Here is a 24,856-nt window from a genome sequence, read left to right on the forward strand (position 1 = left end):
ATAATGTCAGAAGTGAGGAAACCAGAGTCAGTGAGCAGACCTGGTGGGTAGACAGCTGTGGTTCCTGATGTGAAGGGTGCGCTCGGTTTGTGCGCCGACGTCTGTTGGTTGGAAACACAGAGTGGAGCCGCTTTCCAGAGACACACGTGGCTTTTCTACAACACTGACAACCCTCAGCTCCTGTGAAAGAGGGAAACGTTTCAAATGTGAAGTTTACTATAGAGTCATTCTATCACATTTCAACACATTTTCAAGACATCCTACATCGGTCTCAGAAAATCTGACAATTTTACCAATTGTTACATGATTTTTCAGGGCACACTGTCAATTTTTAGTTTGACTGATGAATACTTGTTGAGATATGGCCAATTTAGTGAGTGGAGTAAGTGTTGAGTTCTGCTTGTCCTTATTTCAGCTTCTAATATCTCACGGACTATATCACATAGGAAACTGAAATTTAGTATAGTAACACAGCTCCACCTACTCTCTCAGAATATACAAAAAAGTCTGCTATACATCCTATCTGATGGACATGCCAGCTCCGTTAAAGTGAGTTTGGTTCTGGAGCATGTTTGGTCCTTCAGTTAACATCTTAGCATATGTCTCAGCTCCCTGTAATTAGAGCAGCTTAGAGCTATGAACATAGACTGTTGACATCACTAACGATTAGTCACATATATACATTGGTTCTTGGGTGACATGCTCTTGAATTCCAAAAAAATACTTTTTTAAACAATTTTCATTGGCCCATAAGCCATAACTGCATGAGGGAATGAAAGAAAAAATATCTGATTTATGTTTTAATTTATAGTATAAATATTACTCTTTCATGGGATGATTTTATGCGATTTCTTCTTCCCAACTTTGGAGCTATTTTACTACTCTTGAATATTGAAAATGATTTGCATGAGGCGATTGTAGCAACCTCTGTCATATAATCATTTATTGTTTATTCGTTTTTTCCACTAATAACATAAATAAAAAGTTAAAACCCATTGCATCAGAAAGACATTTATTTTTGAAAAGAAAAATTTATTATGAACAAATTTCTCATGTTCTACATTTTCTACTTTTTTGGTTGCTTTTTCCTTAAAAATACTACCATATGCTTTCATCAAGAGAAGCTGTGCCTCACAAAGTAGGAATTAAAAAAAACGCCCGAAAAAAAACAGTTAAGGGCCAATAAAAATAGTAAAAACAAATATTTTTTTTCAGATTTCAAGAGCGTGTCACCCAAGAACCAATGTATATATGTGACTAATCATTAGTGATGTGAACAGTCTATGTTCATAGCTCAAAGATGATCAAATTACATGGAGCTGAGGCATATGTAAAGATGTTTAAACAAGGACCAAACATGTTCCAGACCCAAATACACTCACTTTTTCCAATTTTGAGGAGCTGGCATGTCCACCAGATAGGACGTATAGCAGATGTTTTTGTATATTGTGAGAGAGTAGGTGGAGCTCTTTTACTACACTACATTTTCTTTTCATCAAAGTTTCCTATGTGATGTAGTTCCTAAGATATTGGAAGTATTCATGTGCAAATTGAATAATCACGGAACAATCAGTAAACATTTCAGAATTTTTTGAGACCGAAGTGCGTGGGCCATTTGTTGAAATTACATGAAATATAATTTATAACCTGATTGTGAGCACAATGTGTACCTTTGTGAAAGCAGCTGCATTGAGCTCAGCGTTAGATCAGATCCCTCAACAGGACTGTCTTCTGTTGGAGTGCTCCTGATTGTGAGGATTTGACGACCTGCTGGTTCAATAAATCCACAGCTCGGTACCACCGACACGGATTCTGCTAAGGCTGGGTTTGAGTTGTGGTCCAGACAAAATGTGAGGGGCAAACCAGCGTCGTCATTCTGAAGAAGAACTGTCATGTAGGAAGTGGCACTCATGGGTGGAAACACCTAAAGCAACAATAAAGTGAGGTTGTATGTGATCATAGTGATGTAAGTTTTAATAAAGTCAGGAGCATGATGGGAAGGATCACTGTGAAGCTTAAAGGGCAGCTGTTATGAAAATGTACATATCAAAAAAATGTGTTCAATGTTTTGCCAATAAACAAAATATGTGCACCTTTTTATAAAAAACACATTAAAATGACTTTTTAGAACCTTTTATGCCTTTGTGCATAAACTATGGAGAGGCGCCATTTTGGTCAAGGCATGACGCATGTTCGTTTATCGGCATGGCTTATGGCTTTAAATAAATGATGCATTGTGGGAGGTAGAGGCGTAACAGGTCTGTTTACATTGTGGGAAGTGTAGTATTTCTGTTAGCTCTCAGCGCTAAGCAGCCGTGAATCACCACTCCATCAGTGATAAAAGTGCAGCATCCAGGTTGTATGTAAGGAGAGGATTAAATAAAATCTTTCCCAGTGGAAACGCGCAAAAACAGAGTTGTTGTTATTAGGGATGTAACGATTAATCGTAAGGCAGTTAAAAATTGATTCATAGGTATCACGGTTCACATCGATGCTCTGAAAATTGAATCGCAGTACTTTTTTTAAACAGAGGGCGCTATATATTTATCCTTCTCTTGTCCAGAAGCAGGCAGAATCGCCTACTACTCTTAAACATATTCATAAATGATTCCTTACCCCTTTAGCACCGAAAGAATATGTGTAATATTACGTGAATATCTGTAAAAGTCACGTTTTTCTATTAGCTCTGTCTGCTAGCATGTAGCATCTCTTCTTCACTGCAAGAATATGTGCATGCTAACCAACCACTGGGTTACCAGCGCCCTCTGCTGGTCCAAACAAATATCTGACCTAAATACAGTGCAATGACTGTTTATTTTTTTTAAAGTTCAATTGTTAAGGCATAAAATACATTTTCTGTTACCCTTTTAAAAAGAAAAAGAACTATTAAGCAGTTTTGCATTGTTTATTATAGAACCAGAATTTAAATTAATAGGCTTCTTCTTCATTTGTATTATTCCTTTATTTATTTCATTCAGGATTTATTATTAGTTAATTTGCATTGTTTTGAATAGTTTATCAAGGGATTCTTTTGACAATGAAAAATAAAAGGAAAATAGTACAGTATTTTTTAAGAAATATTTTTCAGTCATCATTTGTCTACAGTCCCATTTTGTAAAATAAATCATGAGAGAATCGTATCGTGAACCCAGTATCGTGACTCGAATCATATCAGGAATTGAGTGTATCGTTACATCCATAGTTGTTATAGCAACCATTGGCTTTACATTCCGCCATTGTTCAAAAACTGTAAAGCGATGAAACACTGTTGCCATGCAACAGCTAACAGGAATCAAAATGTGTCACATCCTAACCAAAATAGCGACTCCCCACAGTTTATGCCCCAAGGTACGAAATTGTTCTAAAAAGTGTTTTTAACTTGTTTTTTTTTTTATTATAAAAAAGTGCACATATTTTGTTAATTGGTAACACATTAAACACATTTTTTGTTACATACGTTTCCACTACAGGTTCCATTTAAATCTAAGCTTGCCTTACCACTGTCGGTGGTTTCAATGAGCAGACTGGGAGGAAGTGCTTTTGTTGGGGCTGGAACGAGTGACCAATGACTCTGACTGTGACACACCAGGGTAGACACACCTGCTGCTTCCCAGTAACTGCATTCTGCTGTAGAATGAATAAAGACACATGTAACAGAGGAAATACCTTTGCTTCATCTGCATCGATAGTTTCTTAATAAGTCAATATGTCTACCTGAGGGTATGCAAAACACTCCAGTTGGGCTCCATGCAGAGTGTTGAGCTGCTTTGGGTTATATGTGACTTTAAATGAGGTGGACTTTAATGGAGCGAGCTCATCTGATGAGGGATTCAATGAGAAGGGTGAATCTTTGGAAACAGTCCACACCAAGCTAGAACACAAACAAAGCAACACCGATGTTGTTGTGTGGGAAAAAACAGATTTCTGAGCTAGATCTTATCCAGAAGAAGCCGATGGATGGATGTGAACGGTACCTGAGCTTCAAACTGCTGTGGTTTGTGATGCAGACGCAGGTGGAAGTAGGCTTTCCTTTGTGATCAAACACGAGTTCATTTGGAACCACTGACACATGCTGAAGTGTTGAAGACGAGCTCAAAGACGCAGCATCCATGCACCCATGGCTGCTTTGGAAAAACTCTTCCATGGTTGACATCATTGGAGTTCTATCAACTTCTCTGTGTACCTGATGGAAGAAGAAAAAATTTAAATGTCACATTAGGGCTGGGCCATATGGACCAAAACTCATATCTCAAATATTTTCTCAAAATGGCGCAATACAATATAAATCTCGAAAATTTTATTTCAAATTAAATCTTACAATAAAAAAAATTCAGGGTTAAATTTGCTGATGCAAAATGCCACACAGGCACATTTATTAACAAACAGTTGATTAATTAAGGATACCTTAATGTCAGGCGTCTATGTTGTAAAATAAAGACCTTTTTGGTCATAAATGTTCAATGTTGAATATTCACAGGTGGCCATATGATATTTTACAATATGGCGATGCCAGTCAAGGTTCCTGTCAAATAGGCATCATATTTATAATCCCTTAGATCAGTGACGTGCCGTGACCACTAGAGTAGGGTAGGCAGGGCGTTCCAAATCAAGACCACCAATGTCAACACCAATGACAATTTCATATGTTTCTGCTGGCAAGTGGTAATTCAATTAAATTCAATTAGATTCAACTTTATTTGTATAAAGCAATTTCCAACAAAGTCATCTCAATGCACTTATCAAAATATAAAATTCATAATAAGAAAGAAAAAACCCAACAAGATCCACATGAACAAGCATTTAGCCATTTAACAAAATCAACATCGTAAAACACCATTAAAGAAACATAAACAATTATTTCATATAGCCTCCATACTCTCCTAGCATGGTTTTTAAATGGTTTTCATCTTGGGGAACTGACTGCACATGCGCACACACAAAAACACGATATGGAATTTTATTATAATTAAAACAAATAATCAAAATATCAATTCACCCTTGGGTAAGCACTGCCTACCTTGCCTACCCTGATCTCACTGCCTGAGATCCAGAACCTTAGAAGTGTGTTTTTAATTTTAATGCTGTCCTGAGAAGTAGTGAAAGAAGCGACTCCTAATACGAGTACTTTAATACAAAATAAGCTCTAAAAATATCTATCGATATAGGCAATATTGTAATTTTTCATATCACCAAAATGGAAAACTGGATATATCTTGATATATCTCGATATATCGCCCAGCCCTATGTCACATCGTTGTTTTCTAGTGAGAGTCTGACAATAGCTCGTCTTCACGTAGACTTACCTTCTCTACAGGGAAACTCACGTCCTGTTCCTCTGACTTTCCTCTGGAACTCTGCTGTGAGGCATTACCAGCGCCCTCTGGGTTCCCGGGTCCCCTGGACACCATCAAGTGTTCTGGCTTCAAAATGACAGGCTGCTGCAGCTCTGAGTGACAGGTGCCGAGCAGATCCACAAAAACAGGCTCCTATAAAACAAAGAGTGAGAGAATGGTAGTGAGTATACTTTGTGTACATGTACTGTATGTAATATGTTACTATGTACGCGTACAACCGGACACATATGTGTGTGTATTGATATATGTAAAATTCTGGACATAACCGTTTCCCCTTGTATAACACTTGTTGTTGTTGTACATACAGTATATACTGTATAGTGAAACACTATTTAAATTTTTTTTTTTTCATCTTATTGTTTGGCACATCACAAATGTATTTTTAAATATGTATTATTTTTGTGTGTACATCGTTCTATGTCACGCTTGCTTTGGCAATGTAAACTTGTTTCTCATGCCAATAAAGCTGCTTTAAATTGAAATTAAAAATTGAATGGTAGACTCGTGTGTGTGTGTGTGAAATGTGCCAATACATTGATTATTAGATTAATCGACTTATTAAGGATTTTAAATGTTCAAAAACGATTGTATTTCGTAATAACTGACAGGAACACGACTGCTGCTCGTGGATGCTGCTCAGCAGAGGTGTAAAGAGTACTGATATATCCTACTCTACTAGAACTACTGTTACTTGATTGAAAATGTACTGAAGTACAAGTAAGTCATACATAAAATACAGTAAAGTACAAGTAAAAAGTAGCTCAATTAAATAGTATTCAAAGTAAAAGTTACTAGTTACAGTACTTACACCCTCCCACCTTTATTTGTTGGTGATAAATCTTACCACGGTTAACTTGCACACACTACATCTCATGTATAAACTTAAAAAGAAATTAATTTATTTTCCACAAATCTTTAAAAAATAAAAGGTTTGTCAAAATGTGAAATTATTTTTGTAAATTAAATATAACCAATGAATTCAATTCAAAGAAAAAAAAATATCATGTTCTAAGTATAGATACATTTATGAACTCTAAAACTGAGAAAATAACCTCCAATCAATGCTGTTTTGGCGCCGTACATTATGTTTAATCTGATTGGTCGATATGTGATATGTGTTTATTTCAAGCAAAACTGCAACGTCTAGTGGCCAAACGCAAAACTAACAATGATTGGAATTAGTTTGACTGACATATTACAGTTACACACTTGTTCCCAAACTTGTGGCACAGTTATGGTAAAGTGGGCTTCCACCTGAACTGTTTTGTACAAAAATGTGTATCTTTGGCCTAATGTTTATTGTTATTACCAAAATTGCTGCAATTGAGGTCCATACATTAGTTGAATTATTTTTGTTTTTATAGCCTTCAACAATGACAATTTGCTTTATTTTTTATGTAAATCTGTAGTTTTTTTGGGGTGGACTACAGATTTCCGTAATTAAAACATGATTTATTGTGACTCTGTATTATATATTTCCAAATTTCACATCATCTGTAACCATTAAGGGTCCTACTTCAATCTGAACAGAAATTAGCCATGTAGGTCATGTAGAAGCTTATAAAAACAGCATTTGTTAAGGGTATGTGATTTTCAGAGAAAAGTGGCTGGGGCTTAAGAGGTTTAAAATATGAAATAGTCACAAGTGAGAAAAAAAGAAACTCTTCATTTGGGGGGAGATGAATCGAAAATTGTGATATTCGTAAAATAATTGAATCGTATCGCGAGGGTTCTTAGATGGCACACCCCTCATGTGTGTCAGTATTTTCACCACTTACCCCGTGAAGAAGCAGACAGGCTACTCTCCTATGATGTGCACCAGGCTGTGAGGGTCCGTAGACCACCTGCAGGGTGATGGAGCTGTGTGGGAGAACACTTTCTCCAGCTGACTGCATTCTAAAAACACTGTTCCCAGTACAGTCCAGGTCCCACTGGTAGACGGCCACAGCAGCTGAGCAGTTAACCAGCTCCAGTGTTCTTACAGCTGATTCTCCTTCCTGAACACATCCAAAGTCCACCACAGAGGGCGACGCCCACACTTTGGGACCTAATGAGGAAAACTTTTATTAGAAGACCGTGTTGTAAATGTCCCACTATTGTGCTACACACTATAGACTCAATGAGTATACACTACAGTATACTGTCTACTATGTACTATTAGTATAATTAGGATGATGAGCGTTCCCACTGAAGTATACTTCCAAGTTTCCCAAGATGCATTTGGAACCTACAACAACAAAAACCTGAATCCCACTGAGGCTAAATATCTCTGTTGATTCTCCACCTTTACTTTGAAAGTTCTGAAAACATTTAAAGTGATAAAGTAACCAAGTATAGTGCTCATAAAACTCACGTAGACACATTTTATTCCGACATTTAGAAGATTTTTGGAGATCCACCATTGTGCTACTTTGCAAACTTCTGGTTAACTTCAAAACAAGAGCCTAATGGAAGATAAGAAGAGATGCTTTTGTTTTGAAAAGGGGATGTTAGATTTTTAGCTTGAAGCCGGTCCCAGGTCTATTTTACGTTGCACTTGCAATGCATCATGGGACGGTTGAGTATGACTAGTGTGCCCACCGTGCATACTACCATAGCAGTGGTTCTCCAACTATTTTAGCCCCTGTACCCCCTTTCTCTTATTTCTGAATCCAAGTACCCCCTATTGTCTGAGACCGACTACAACATTTTGCTCAAAATTCTGTGACAAAACAACTATAATGATGGAATGAATGAGTGATAACACACATATTAAATAATCTAACTATGTAAATAAGTGAATGAGACCATATTTAATGCCTCCTGAATAGATTTACTTTTATAGTTGTCATTCACGATCATCTCAGTTTATGTTTTAATCAAGATCATTTTGTGTGTTTTGTTGTTTGTCTGTTTCTTATGTCGTCCTGTATGTTTCTCTGTTATTTTTGTGTATTTTGTTAGTGATCATGTGTATTTTTCTTTCATTTAGTGTGTATTTGTTGTCGTTTGTATAATTCGTTGTTTGTTTGTTCTTTTTATGATTCATTATATATTTCTTTTATTTTGTATGTTTTAGTTGTCGTTTTGAGAGGTGCTGGTAATATTTAGCAGGATTATCATTGTTAACTAAAAATAAACATTATACACCATATTTTTAGTGTTTTCATTTGTTAATTTTCCTCTCTTTCTCTCTCAAGTGCCCCCTGTAGTGCCATTGCGTACCCCTAGGAGTACGGGTACCCCAATTTGAGAAACACTGCCATATAGTATACATCTAGGTATTTCTCACCAACTCAATCTTTCCATACTATCTAATGTGAACGCACTACATACTCATTTAGATGTCAGACTTAGTATAGTACGTTAGGATGACATTTCCAACACAGCCATAGTGTTTCTTCAGTTGGGTCATGTGACCCCCTCACCTGTGCTGTGTCCAGTCAGTCTGATCTGGGGATGGTTGAGTCCTCCTTTCGTTTGGAGAGTGAAGAACTCAACAGAATTTGAGTCAACACTAGAAGGAGAGTAAGTGACTGTGACGCGCTGAGATCCACCAGGCTCCACCTCCCCCTTTGTGACATCACAAGTGAATTCAAATCCAAACAGACGTGGCTCATCAAACAGTCGTACCAGAGAAAAAGAGGCAGTGACCTGTAAAGAAAGGTGTGAGATATAAAAGCATGTGCCACTAGAAACAACACTCTATCTACTTGGGAAACTCACTAGAGAGGGATTGAAAATCTCAAATGACTCCTGCGAGGGTTGTCCAAGCGCCACAGAGCCAACGTGAAGAGAAGAAATCTGTGCTTGGTTCCCAAGGTTCCTGAGCTGGAGGTATGGGTCGTTGGCTTTCAAAAGAAACAACAAGGCCATTAGAATTCTGACACAAGGAGAGAATTTGCATGATTTCCTTGTGTCTATGTTCAAAACATTTATTTTCTTCAATAGTTTACAGGGTTCTCGCCAGTGCTGTTAAGCGTAGGGGTCCCCCGACGTTGTAATTTTGCCCCCTATGCTCCATTTTCAGCAACATTGGGGGGATTTTCTGTTGTTTTTTTCCCTTTTTTAATCGGTACCGTCGTAATAATTGTTGCACACTTGGACACAAAAGGGACTTCCAGGCGTGCACGGGTTGTTTTTACAACATATCGTTATCTGAATAACCCAGAAATACATACATCAGCCACACCGTCTATTTAATACAGGCAATCTGTTCGGAAGCCCCTGTCTTTACCTAAGGACCCCTGCCGCCACTTCGCTGCCCCCTCTCGGTAACCGTCCAATAGAAGCAGAGCTTTAACTAGACGTAGTGTGTAGCGCACCTGAAGCTGCTCGTCATGTTTATAACTCACAACGGATCATTCTACATGCGCGCACGTGTACACGCGCAATGTGTTTGTGGTTAAAGAGACATCGGCTTCATTCTGGTCGGACGGGTTCGCGCCGTGTTCTCTTGGGACGGGTCTCTTCTTTTTTTCGGCCCAATTAATGCTCGACTGTGTGCGTTCTTTGTGCATGCGTGTGCGTATGTTCCAATATTACTGCAGTTCCTATAATAACTTTCAAATTTGAAAAGTGCATCTTGGAATCAGTCTTTTGAATAAATATTATTTTTGTCTCTACAGTGTGTCTGAATATTTATTAGTGGAGGACCTATAATATATATATATATATATACCAAGCATGTGTAATGCTCTAACTACGTTCATCATCACCTTCACCAATTCAACTAATAACTTTTAGCTTTAAAGTAAGGCTGGAACAAAAATTTTAATTATTTTTATTTATTTGAACGAACAAAAAACAACAAATCTCAACAGAAATCTCTATGAAATAAAGAAAGTAAATTTCATTATAATACATTACATTTGTTCAACAAGGGACAGGGAGAAGCCGACGCTCGTCAAGTTCTACCTCCATCCTTCACCACAAACAGCTGCAAAATCCAAAGAAATAAACTAAAATGATAAAAACAACCAATCGAGCTGTCACGGTTCCCACACTTTTTCCACAATGATTTGTCAAAACTTTCCAACAAATTTCCATGACTTAGTTCTGAAGCGCTAAGATCTATTCTACCAAAAAACAAGCGTGCCTTTCCAGTGTACGAGTGTAACAGAGGTATCAGAGTGTGCCACGGTTAGTAGCAACAATGCGACACAGAAAACACAAGTTGTGTCCATCACTTATCTATCATACAGCATCGTACAATTGCCTTTGTCAACCATTTTGCAATATTTTTTAAATAACAATGCATCAGCTATTGAATGGAACAATAAACAACAACTAAGGTCGACCATGTTAATTATAAGATTACAATTCCAAATAGCAGAGACTTTTATCCAAAGCAATGTGCAACACAAGGTGTTGGGGTTAAGGGACGTGCTTAACGTCTAATAGTAATAGCTAAGGTTGAATTTTAATCATTAAAATAAAATAGGCTATGTATCCAAAACGTTTCCAAAACAGTTCAATTATTCCATGACTTTTCAAGACTGGAAAAACAGTTTTTTTTAAATTCCATGACTTTTCCAGAAATTTCATGACCGTGGAGACCCTGAGCTTTTAAGAACAACAGACGAAAACAAACGATGTGCACAGGCGCCATCAACATCTGTGAGATTTACATTCTCCTTCTCCATTGCTCGACTTTTTAAAGATAAAGTTTTTGTAGAAAAAAAAAATACTTTATATGACTATGGTACATACGGTAAAGAAATATTGTATTGGAAACTTCATTTTCCAGTTAAATAAGTCAAAAACAACAATAAGTTGTTATGGTCAGACTTTTTTTTAAATGAAGTTGAACCCGTCGTGTCTTTGTCTGGAGTTGCGCACTGGTGCTGTAAATCAATGCTCACTGGCCACGGTTACATGATGTTTTTAATTCGGAATTAGTTATTCTGAATGAACTAATTCAGAATGAAAGTGTTCTGCTTTGTGTTTAGATGGAAATAGTAATTCCCGAATTGAGGTTTACATGGAAAACTGGTTTATTTGGCTTTATTTAATTCCGCTTTAGGTCTAGGGGTCGGAAAGGCTCTGATTGGACAGTGGGAGATCATGACGTATCACGTCTATCAGGAAAAACACACAGCAAACCTTTTGCTGTCAGCGATAAAGCAGAAGACCACACATGAGAACGGTTTAAACCTTTATTTCGATTGTAGTTTTGAAGCAAAGCTGGACAAGAACACACAGAGATAGGAGCTAATCACCAAAAGCTCATCTGTAGTGTAAGCATGTGAGCATGGAGGATGGCCACATGACGTTTAACATTAATGTTAATCCAACCACTAGGAACAAGTGTGTCATGTTTTTCCTGCAGCCTGTGCCTTCTCCTCGCCCTACAGTCTCTTCTCTGTTTCTGTATCTTGATCCTGGAGATGGCGGTTCCTGGTCATGGTTCATGCTCAACTAGTCTCTGATTTCTGTGACTCCATCCTGTTCTGATCGTCCATCTGTCCACTAACCTCAACCAGTTGAGGTAGAGCTCTGCTTCAACCTGATTTTGCTGGAGATTTCCTCCTGTTATAAAAACAAATAATGGAGTTTTTCTTCCCACTGTCGCTAAATGCTTGTTCATGTGGATCTTGTTGGGTTCTTTATTTTTCTTACCATGAATTTTATATTGTTAAGTGCTTTGAGATGACTTTGTTGTATTCCGTGCTATATAAATAAAGTTGGATTGAATTGAATTGACTTGAATTGAAATAAAGCCCAGTAAACTCCAGAAATAATAACCAGGAATAAATAGTTGCTCCCTGGTAAAGATAGCAGCTCTAACAACAGGTACAATGATAAACTAGTGATATTACAGACTGTACGCGCAGTACGGGGACGCATTTACTCCGCCTCCCGGTCCTAGTGCCTGCCGTCCCGTGAAGCCTGTTCCGTTCAACGCATTAACCGAGGTCCGTGTGTGTTTAATAAGTCCGTGTGAAAGTCTGCATGTTAATGCTTCCATCCATCCACTCTTTTCATTATATCAATGTATTGCAAAGCTCCCTTTAAATAGTCTCGGCTGGAGTCCAGGTGGCCATCCTGGATTACGTTGTCATCGCGGTAAATCGCACGTGCGCAGAACGACCGGATTTAACTTAAAGGGGAATTAAGTGTTCACAAGAAAGAGAAATGATGTAATTCGGAATTAAAATCGGATTAAACCAGCCACCTAGTTCAAATTGAAGTTTAATTTGGAATTGTGTTTAAAAGGTCAGTTTAAAAAGGATTTAACTTTTGTTCTGCCTTAAAGAGGAATTAAAGCTCCCATGTAAACGTGGCCATTGACGGCTGAGAAAGAAGGAAAACTAGTTCCTCCTCCCAACCTTCGTAGGAGGGGCGGGGCCAACAGTGAAAGTTGGTGACGCACAATGGTCACAATGACGCGTTTCAGCCAATAGCAAAAATCAATTGTAATAGCCGGAGTTCAACCCTAAGAGGGCAATCACTGACATTTTTCAACTAAATACGCAAAAATGAAAATACTTTTACTAAAATGTTAAAAGTTGGACTAGGATCCATCAACAACACTTGTATTCAGCAGATAAAAGTGTGTTTGGGGTTCAGTTTCTCTTTAACTTACCTAAACCTTGTAGGAGAACGTAGCAGCGTTTGTTAGCCCTCTCTGCATTATCACCAAACCAGCAAATGGACTGTCTTTGGTACGCCAGAGCCTCTTGTGGCAGAAACGTGACTGAGATGAGACACTCCTCATATGGTTTGAGGAGCCCCTGCTCTGGGCTCAGCTGAAAAGGCGTCACACTCTTCCACTGGAAGAATGTTTGTCGTATGCTGTTGGAACAAACGGGTAAGAAATGGGAAAAAAAAATGGGAAACGTGTCATTTCCTCCTTGAAAAAAGAAACCAAACAGGTGACAAACATGCGTACCTGAGGTTTTTTAAGATGAAACTGGCATGTGAGCTGTGCTGAACAGCACACAGTGGAAGCGTCACCGAGCTGGGCACCTCCAGGTTATGGTAGGAGAGGCTAGCAAACAGCTTCACGTGGAATTTACCATCTCTCCCACAGATATCAAGGGTGTCCCCATAGTCACACTGTCCAATTCAGTCAGAAAGTTACACACAGTTAAAACATCCTGTTTGAATGTCTACGTTCTGCTGTTTAAATAGAGTTTACTTTTGTTCTTGGCTGAAGGATAAGAGCACAGCATTGACACACATTCTAATGTTTGAGTGTGGACATGATTAGTGGGACACTCTTCACATAAATGTATTAACACACTTGTGCTGCTGCTGTTTAAAAATGAAAAATGTCTTCTTAAACAGATCCTCCACTGTTTTTAAAAGCTAGTAGCCTGCATGGACCATGTGAGGGGCCCTCAGGAGCCCTAGTCACCAATGAGCTCCATTTAAAATCTGATTTACTTTCCAGAATTCAAACTTATAAAGGTGAATAAATACATATGGCAGATGTTAGAGTTAAATACTGCTGCATGTGATAGAGTTTTAGTATTAAATTACCATCTTTAAATGTTTATTTTTGCTGAAACATTGCGCAAATGTTTTTAAGTCTTATAGATTTGGTGAATGGGTTGTGGTATGGTATATACAGAATAATATGATCATTTTAAAACAGGTGGATTGTCGAAATGTGACAATTGTTACATTGCGCAAATTACAAGTAAATTACAAGTTACATGTAATCATTTAGTTAAAAGTTGTTTGTTTGTAGCTAGTAAAATAGGAAGATGATCATGTGTAATGTAATGAAAATGAAACTGCATGAATTAGAAGAAATAAAGTGTTGCATGTTGAAACTTTACTGCTAGCCTTCCTTATTACCTTACCTTTTAGTTAAAGTGAAACCGTGAACGTTTAGTATTTAGGAAGTGCTTTTCTAACTGGTAGCTCTTCGGACTATTCAGTGCCTATGAAGTAGCTCACAGTTTCAGAAAGGTTGGTTTAGAGCAACCGAAAGCAGCACAAGTTTTAATTTTGACTGAAAAATCTGCAGAATGATCTAAAAATCAGGCTGAATGCTTCACTCCAATATAAAACAATGGGTTGTTTACAGGCAATTAATAAAGCAAATATATGGTGCATAATAATGTGTTTTGTCAGGCATAGATCTACTAATAAGTACATTTTAAAGGTGCAATAAGTAGAATTTTCAACTTTTAAATATGTCTGAAATACTTCAAATTAAAAACATGTCCTTAGCTGTCCTGCCATATGTGATTTATTTTGAGACTACATAGTTATATACAGTATACATTCATAAATATTGCCGGACGGGCCAACCTGTAGTATCTATTTTCCAGCAGTTAGGTGAGTATAAGTCTATTTACAGCAGAGCAGTCCCTGAACTAGGACATGGTAACAAACATCCATCAAACAGATAAACGCTGCGCTTCTCGAGAACTTTACTGCTTCAATACCTTCACTCATGAACGCATCACACATGTAAAGCTGACGATATACATCGGCCCGCATTGACCCCCAAAAACATTTGCTGGAGGTAGCAGAGAATATTGTCACATGTTCATTCAGTGGTCAGGACAGATATGGTGGAGGTGTTAGTTTTATTCAGTAATACGCCACCTAGTGGTGCTTGCAAATCTTACATTATGCCCCTTTAAAGGTTTTAGGCCACATTTGTAAAAACAGTGGAAGATCCCTTTAAACTCTCCTACTCTATGGATGATTTGAAGCAAATGTTAGTGAATGTTACCATTTTGCATGGTTTGAAGGTCACTGGTATTGACACGGACATCCCTGGGCTGATGATCAGTTTTGTAGACGTCAGAACAGAGAAGTAACTGGATCGTGGTGGTCTGCAACATAGAAAATGTGAAATGTGAGAACCAATAGATACAGTTTACATTGAGTTCTGGTTGAGATGTGGGTGCACGTGAGTGTGCGTGTGATGGAATACCTCACAAGTAGTTTCTTTAAGTCGTTTCCAATGTTCTTCACGACTACATTTTTGGTCAAATCTTTCATAGTTTCCCAGTTGTCCCACACCAGCTCAGGACAAGCTTCCAGTCCCGCGAAACGAATGGTTTCCTGCCACGCGTACAATTGGACATAAGAAGAGAAATGACTTCAAATACAAACCCAGCATTGGAATAAAAACACAGTAGTAGATGTCAAAGCTGCTTCGTATACACTACATTTTTTACTAGTGCTGCCAAAATGAACGCATTCATTTAGTCAAATAATTTAACATGTTTAATTTGTTAAAAAACATTCATGCCACTAACGCAGTTTGGATTTGACTGACCCCGAAACTTTGGTTTTGTTACATTCTGTAAGCAGGGCCGGCCTTCCCCACAGGCAACACAGGCGGCCGCTTAGGGCGTCATCTGCTTAATTAATTAATATTAATAATAATAATAATAATAATTTAAAAAGGTATAATAAACGTTAAACACCCTTTTCCATCATCGTTTTCTCTTAATTAAATATTAAAAATCTGTCACCAAACCAGCTGATCTGTCCATATTTATGCATATTTGTATTTATTTTATTTGAATTCTTGTTCTATTCTATATAATTCTATTGTGTTGTTTGCACATTGTGTTCTAGTAAAACCAAACAGGAAAGTAGAAATTTCCTTGCACTGAAACGTTTATATTTCATTTTAACTTTTCATTGCACTATTTTGCATTGTTTTTGGATTTTGCACCATTGTTGTTGTTGATGTTGTTGTTCCCTCAGGACATTTGCTCTATACCTGTAGGTGTTATATTGTTTTATAGTGTATTATTATAATTTTTAAAACAGGTTGTATTTTTATTTTTTTAATGGTTTGTTGTGTCGCAGAATTGCATCATTTTGTCTTGATATTTAAAATAAATAACATTTTGTACGCACTTGTTTTTCATTCAAAGCTGAAAGAAAGTCTTAGTTTGGATTTACATTACATTGATTCCACGACTTTCCATAAATAAATAACATCAATACAAGCTTCAATCTTACGTAGAAAAATGCAATTAATCGCAATTACACTTTAGTTTATTTTTTGAATTGCTTAATAGCCCTATTTTTTTATTTTTTTAGTTTAGTTTTAAACTGATCCGAGGGCCACATTATCAACATTAATGTTAGCATTTAAAAGAATGACCAATCGGAGCGTTAATACAGAAGAGAACAAAGGGTTTTGTCTTTGTCGTTCTTAAATTTTGTGTATATTTTTTATTTATTTAGTTTTTTAATTTTTAGACATTTTGTGTTTTTTTAAATAATTTTGACTAATTTCTCGTCAATATGGCAATTTTTTCTTGTCCTTGTGTTTTTCAAGTCATTATGTGTTTTTGTGTTACTGTATTCCTTTTGTGTGTTTTTCTGTCATTTTGTGTGTCTTTGAAGTCCTTTTGTGTGTTTTATAAAATCATTTTTTGCATTGTTTCTGTGTACTTTTGTTGACATTTTGTGCATTTTGCTGTCATTTTGTGTATTATGTTAAGCTTCATATAACTTCCAACTTCATGAGTTATAATTTTGTGATGGGGGCCGAGCAAAATTACACCCAGGGCCGCATGTGGCCCCCGGACCGCCAGTTGCCTATGTCTGCATTACACCAACGTGCGGCCAGAATTATAGGCAAAATGAGGCAATTCTGACTAAAAAGTGAATGTTAAAATGGACTAGATTTAAATAGAGCTTTTATGACAAAGTGCTTTAAAATATCAGCTCATTCACACAGGATTTTCACTAAATATGTAAATATATTTACAATATTAAAAGCTCAATTTGTTATTGAGGTATTTAGCTGAATTTATCCATGTATTTATTTTTTACTTTCACGAAAATTGCAAACTAGTTCCCATGTACATCAAACAATATCACAGTCCAAATGTATACATTTCCATGGTTGGAAAGGAGCAGTAAGAAGAATTAAATTCCTATATTTCTGCCCTTTGAATAAGTAAATACATTTGCAGTATTATAAAACAAGCAGTAATTACTCACTTGATTCAGGAATATCACTGTATCAATCATTAAATTTACAATATTAGAAGTAACTCACCTTATTTCCATACATGACTCTCTGAGGACACCTACTGGTTAATGTTTAGTGGCTGTTTTAAGGACTTTATAAACCTACTTTAGTCGATTAAGCTGCAAAAATATCGAAATAGCGCAATAAAAACTGGTACCGGAAACACCCAAATTATGAAAAAAAACACTGAAATATCACAAAAAAAGTTTTTAGGCTTTCACGAGGAGGTTTTTCAGACTTTTGCGATATCGAAATGTTTTCAAAGCGCCAAGGAAACAACGTTAATATACCTCACAGGACGTGACGTATCTGGTCACATGACAAGTTCTCTCCGAATAAACATGTCACGTCACGCGTGGACCAGAGCCGACCGAGACATTTCTTAGCGTTATAGTTAAAAACTTTTACATGATTACTGCCACATTAGACGTGAAACCACAAAGGAGTGTTATAAGGAGCGCTCGTCTTCCTGCACCGAAGTCTCGCGGGATGAGATTTCACGGGATTTTGGAGGCTCCAGCCCAAAACTACGTTCAATGGAAACACGTTCAAAACGCAATTATACTTTTTTTTGTCGACATTTATCAATATCGCTTTTAGCTTCTCATTAAGCCTGAGTAACCATGACAACCTGGCCAGTTTCAGCTGTTCCGAGCAGAACAACACACCGCGCAGACGTTGCTCAGGTTTGTCAGTGACATGGTTACCATAGTAACAAGGCGCAGCCCGTGGACGAAGGAAATCCGGAAGTGTTTTTCAACCGTGGGGTCGCCCGAAATGTTTAGTAATTGATTTAAACTTACTGATTTAAAATAGATCTAATTTAGTTTTTAATAATTATTTTTGAAAATTAAATCACAACACACTCTCTCAAATATTAATCCAGTCAAATGCAGTATTAAAGGAAGAAATATAAAAATAAATACAGTTTAAAAATATGTTAATTTGTGTTATAAAAAAGGTTGGGAATCACTGAAATACAATAACGATTGAGGGACATTTACAGGAAAAGTGTAGGGGTCAAATATGAACTAGTTTGATTTTAAGATTATAGATGGAAAAGAACAATGTCCTGGTTGTACATCCACATATAATTATCATTTATTGATTGATTTATTGTTATTTGACTGCTGTCATAAACAACGTCATTCATGTGATTTAGGCACTGGGAAAACTCGACCGCCTGTGAATATTGAATCATTTCATTTCATTTGTGTATTTGAGATAGGGCTGGACGATTTTGCCTAAGATAACAAAAAATTTGAGTTTTGATTCGATTTTTGATTTTTTTTTTTTTTTTTCTTCTTTCTTTTCCAATGCACTTAAAAATGACTGCAGACATCAGATATATTGTCAAAAGTGCAACTTTATTGCTGTGATTGTCCTCAGGAGTTAAAATGTATAGAACAGTCCCATAATAAAAAGTAAATGATTCTCTGTCATTCAACAATTTCAAGCTTTAACCAGGTTTAAGCAAAAGTGGAACAGCAACTTCACAGTAGCTTAAATTTTCTGATTAAGAAATCAGATAACTACATATTTTATATTATATAACATTACAATAAAAAAAATAATAATAATATATTCCCTGAATAGGAAATAAAACATGCCCGTGACACATATAGCTACTCAAAGGGTAAACAAATCACATCGTGCTACGGTAACCCACAAGGACGGAACGCTAAACAGTTAGAAAAAACTGTGGGGGTGGGGGGAAAAAAATCTTTATTTTTTTTTTAAAACTTGATCTTGCAAAATAAAAATTGTTTTTATCTACAAATTTGATGAATCGATTAAATTGATTTTTTTTTATTTGGTAGTGTACACGATGATATACGATTGTTCTGTCATTGTTAACTGTCAAACTGCCAAATGTGACCCTCTGTCTCCAGAGCTCCTACACAGCACCGTTCTCAAACACGCTCTTACTTTGAAAACAGCTACTTCCGGTGTCACGGTCTGAGTTTACCTCCGTACTAAGATTCTAACTCAAACCCTAACCTTAAAACTAACCCTAACATAATCCAATAAACAAATAAAACACGTGTCCGTTCATTTTGAAAACATATATATATATATATATATATATATATATATATATATATATATATATATATATATATATATATATATACACAGTATATAATATATATATATATATATATATATATATTATTTTTTTTAGCAAAAATTCCTTTTTTGGTAGTGCGCATGTGCACGCATGCACATATACAACCTTTGTATGACGTGAACTCAGGCCATTCACTGGTCGCACAATATGGAAAAAAGTGGCCTTTTTTCATTCAGTCTTCTAACATTTCATGTTTTTGTAATTCGATTTTTTTTTTTTTTTTTTTTTTTTAATCAACCAATTTTTACGTGTTGTTTATCATTTCTCAACCCTGCCTTGAATTGAAATTAAAATTTTTGAATTAAAGACAAGTCTGAAGCGACGTATTGTACCTTGACAGCCAAACCTGACAACAATTTAAGATGAGTTTTTTTATTCTTTATACTGGTTTAGATATAACGGTGTTACAGGTCGTTTTCTTTTACTATTATTGGAATGTTAAGTTGAAATGCTGATCAGAGAATCTTCCCACATATGTATTTTTTTCTTTTTTATATATAAAAAAAAAGAAATAAAAATAAGTAAAAAAAAAAAAAAAAGAAAAAGAAAATAATCTTCCCACATATAGTATTTGGTTATATATATTTATACTTGCTTATAGTTGCTTTAAATCAGGGGTGTCAAACTCAAGGCCTGCGGGCAATTCGGGCCCACCAGAGCTTTCTATTTGGCCCGCGGGAGGAGTTTTGTTACAAATGAAAATAACAAAGAAAACATGTCACTGGATGGTTGAGTTGCAAATATTTCTGTTCTTCTAAATTCACAAATGAAATGATTGTATCTGACATCTATAGAAGCCTGCAGCATGCTCAGTATTTAGGGATTTCATCACAAATTGTTTGGCCCACCACCCCTCCAGCCCACCACTCCTCCAGCTAGCACCCAATCCTGGGAAGCGTCACCATAGCTGTTCCATTGATGAGGACGTCCCACTCTGTCACAGAAACACAACTCAAACAGCAACAAAAACAACAAGAGCACAAACTGAACACTAAATAATATGGCGAGGGCCGTAACAGATTGGTTAAATGCAGAGGAAAAATTTCATATATGTAACAATATACATGATCAATAAAGGCGAAAGCCCTGATTTAATTTAATTTGATTGGAAGTGAGTGTGACACACCTGCTCTAAATATTCAAGGAGAGGAGACATGTCTATGCAGATTTTCTAAAGAATTTGTAAAACAGTTTTAAAAATCTATACTAAATTATTGATAATTTACCTGTTTTTTTAATTTTTTTTTTACTGTTTTTATAGTCCACATTTAGGTTTTTATTGTGTTAACAATGCATCACTTTGTTAGGAAGAGCAGCTCACTACAGTGTTACAATAACTTGTTTTATTGTTTATCAGCTGTTGTACAAAAGAGAAGGTTGGTCAAATCAATAATGATTGGCAGTGGCTATACGTATGGTTGCCGTATCAATATACCGACATTCTATCCGTACGCAGCGCCCCATTTGGCCAGCTTAGGTCAAGTGATAGGTCAGTTATTGGCCAGTTTATGTCACGTGACTAAGACTAAACCTTACCCTAACCCTAAAAATTGTTGTGATATTGGGTTATAACCTAACTCTAACCCTAAAACGCTACGTACGTGTACTTCGGTAACCGTACCAATAGACACTTTCATTATGATTTGACAGATCAAATCTGTCTGTGTCTGTATTTAGAAACCTTAACACCATCCCATATCAGGTCAATACTACAAAAATAAAAATACACAAACTCTTATTTTTTATATTTTAGTCCCATTAAAAAAATCGAAAGTGGGAAAGTGGAGTTATTCATCTAATAAATTAACCCCCACCCACTCACAAATGGCATACAAACCAACAGCAGATTGAATGTAGCTGAAAACACCAGCTGACAAGACTCATTCCTGATTAACCTGATGAGCTTAAAGTCTTACACGTAAATCCGTGCCTGCCGATGTCTGTGCTTGTTTCCATCTGTGTGCATGTGCTGAAGGAGCCTCTCTATATGTCACATCTCTCTTTGCCTTCAACAATTTTGGTCGTCAGTTTGCACGACCAGTTGAAACAGAAGAGATAAAACCTGAAGAACCATATGAGGACCAACTCGTGGCCACTGCCAACACCACGTACCTATTTTGCGACTTGAGAGGCACCTACTTCAGACAAGTTTCAAGGCTTTTTTCAAATCGCCGTTGCTGCAAACATGGGCTGTTCTCCATCCAAAGGGAAATTGTTTTCAAAGCCAGAACATCTTCAAACTCTTGTGACTTTGGAAGACAAGGAATCAAAAGACAAAGCTGATCATGGACCTGTTGATGATGGTGAGAATGGGTGTGTAAAGGCTGAAGTAAGAAAAGATAATGACCAACTGTCAACTGAAGAACAGCTTGACCAAGAGACTGCAACGCATCTATTGGCCTCAGAAGCATTAGTCCAAAACCAAAATAACAGCAACAGGCCAGAGGAAAATGGAAATCTTGAAGAGGGAATTACTGATCAACAAACATCTGATCAGTCAAAGATCGAGAAAACAAAGAAAAACAGAGGAAAACGAAGGTTTACAAACAAGAAGCGCAAGTCCTCTATTATTCGTGCTAAGGTGGATTTCCCACCACAAATGGTGAGGGCTCACCAGGCAGCCTACACCTTTCTGAACCCAAATATTTCCAAGTATGAAACCCTGCTGGGTCTTCTGGATCAGGCTGCCCAAACAAAGTTGTCCTTACAGCCTTTGATGTCAGCTTTGGTGTTTCGCTTTGAGGAAATCAACCAGGCACTGGAGGAGATGGCTGAAGAGGGAGAGCTTATGTTGAAGGAGCATGGGGACTTTCTGGCCCTACATTCTGGGATGATGGCTCCACTAGCTTTTTCAGCTATATCGCCCACTGACAGAGTTAGCCCTCCTGACACACCTCCAGATCTTCTACAGCTGCTGCTTAAGCATTCAACAGAGAAAATGAGGCATGTAGGAAACTCTGTCCAGGCTCTGGGGGACACTACACTTGAGGATGCAGTGTACTATTTCTCGTCACTCTCTAAACTGCTGGTAGAAAAACTGTTAGCAAAACAAGCTGCTGAGCAGAGACTGACACAGGTGCTCGACCGGGTAGAGGAGGCAGCAATAAAAAAGTCCCATCTAGAGGACTCTTTACTGCACAGTGAAGACAGCGGTATTGGAGGAGAGAATGAGAGTCTTCCTGGGTTAGAGAGGCATCGCCACCATAGAGGAAGTGCCGGATCTGGAAGTTGTGGATCCGGAATGAATATCAGCAGTGCAACCGACAATCCCACCATGAATTCACCAAACAGGTTAGACCACAACGAAAACGGGGAAGACAATTATGAAAACGGAGATGTTGATGAGGATGACGATGATGATGATGACAATGATGGAAGCGATAGGCCAGGGAGAAGGAGGTCAAACTCTTCACCACCTGATCCAAGCCAGGCTTTTATCTACATGCAGTTAAAATACATTGAGGATCGACACACTTCCATCAACAGACAGCCTTCCTCCTCCAGGGCCTTAACCGTCCTTGCAGATTTACAAATGAGTCAGAAATACTTGGATCAGAGAATGAAAGATATGAATGAAATTCAAGGAAATAAAATAGGGCCTCAAAATCATGTGTGCGGTGCCCGTTCAAGGCGATATTCTTTTCATGGATTAGGGAGTGGACAGAAAGTCCATTTGCAAACAATTCGTCCTCGGTGTTGTTTTCCTATGTTGACACCACGACCACCAAAGCGCCAATCTGTCAAAAGGTTAATTAACACATTCAGCCAAGGAGTTGATGGAAAACCAGGGCAATGTCTTGCTAGTGTTCCACAACACATCATTAGGCCAAAGACAAGTGGAGATCTTCTGGCCTCTGACAGCAATGCCAGGGATTTGGCTACCAATGGCACCAACTGGCCTGAAGGTAGAGATGAAATGGATGCTGACAACCTACCACCTCCACCCCCTGAGGTCCTGATGGACAATTCTTTTCAGAGAAACAACAGTTTACCTGGAAACAAGGAGCAATCTCCGGAGAATTCAGGTCAGGGTCTCCCTCTCACAAACCGCAAGACCAGATATTCCAGTCGTCTAAAGGCATCCATGCAGGATATCAATGTTCTACCAAATCGTTCAAGCGTGAGGCCAAGACTTACTCCTCTCTCACTCGCCCACCCTGTTAGGCAGGATTCAGTTATGGAGACACAAGATGTGGTTCTACAAGCAGGGAATGGTTTGGATCAGGATACAGAGAAAGCTCAGTGTTTGTATCAACAAGCCCGCAAGATCATTCATTTGCGAAATTCTGTGGAATGTCCGAATAAGAGGCATTCAATGGACTTAAGCAACAAAGGAACTTTGCCTCTTAATGCAAGAGTAGCTCATGTCTTTGAAAGCAATGAATGTTATGAAGGGGCTGGCACTTGCAGTTTGCCCGTCATTGCTCCACCGGTTTCCAGAGTTCGCTTACCACCATCTTGTCCATCTGTGAGTCACAGAATTCCATTTCCCCCAGGGGTCAGACCTCAGTGTGCTTCTCAAACTTCATCACGCCCGAGTTCTCCAAAAGCTGTAGTACGTGCCACAGACAACCCTCCCGAGGATATCATTCCATCCGTGTCCTTCCGAGATGCCCGCTCAGTATTCTGTCAAAATGAGACACAGTGCACTCAAGTTCCTGGAGGTTCTGTGCTTCCCAGGGGATGTGTCGAGACCGTCCGTGGTAGAATACTCACCAGGGGTATAAACAACAACTCCCGCCGCACACAGTCAGAACAGAGGCCTGGTGTGATGTATCGCTCAGATATCACCAGAGACGACACAATGACTGCAACTCGTGTCAAATAGTCAAGGTGAGTATTGCCAACTTTAGTCATCTACAACCACTTAACACTTGGTAGGGTTGCAGGAATGGCAATTACAGAGTTTTTATTAATTTAATTAACTTCTACCTCAATCAGGAATTTCTCTTCATAAACTCCAATTTTCCCATTATTTTGCAGGCAGAGGCATTGAAACTGATTAGATATTCTTCCTCCTTCCTTACATGATGCTCATAGTTTTTGCAGCATTGATAAATAGCTGTAAGAGTCTTAATTAGGTAGCAGCGCTTTAAAGACCTTAGACCTTTGTTAATTGTTTATCTCAATGTATCCAGATGGCTTGTGACTCACGTTGTGTTTGAGTCACTTCAGCTTGTTTGTCTGGCCATCTGACTTCAGAAGCTGCTTTCACCACATGTCTCACTGCTAAAGCTGATGGCAGCGAATAACAAATAACACACCAGCCTGAATTGTGTTGTTTTTTATTTGATAACAACACATACGCTAAGCCAACTAAATACAATACGTTGCTAGGGATTCATAATTAGAAGGATTCAGGTTGCGCAAGGCTGAATAACACATTTTAAGGATTGGTGAAAACAAACCGTAATCTGTTAT

General features: G+C 37.7%; 1 pseudogene; it reads right to left on the bottom strand.

The window, feature by feature from the left end:
- Positions 1 to 27: 27 nt before the first annotated feature.
- Positions 28 to 17,812, bottom strand: LOC114458309 (cilia- and flagella-associated protein 65-like; annotated as a pseudogene).
- Positions 17,813 to 24,856: the final 7,044 nt, after the last annotated feature.

The sequence above is a fragment of the Gouania willdenowi genome (genome assembly GCF_900634775.1).
Source record: "Gouania willdenowi chromosome 24 unlocalized genomic scaffold, fGouWil2.1 scaffold_320_arrow_ctg1, whole genome shotgun sequence".
Taxonomy (NCBI): Eukaryota; Metazoa; Chordata; class Actinopteri; order Blenniiformes; family Gobiesocidae; genus Gouania; species Gouania willdenowi.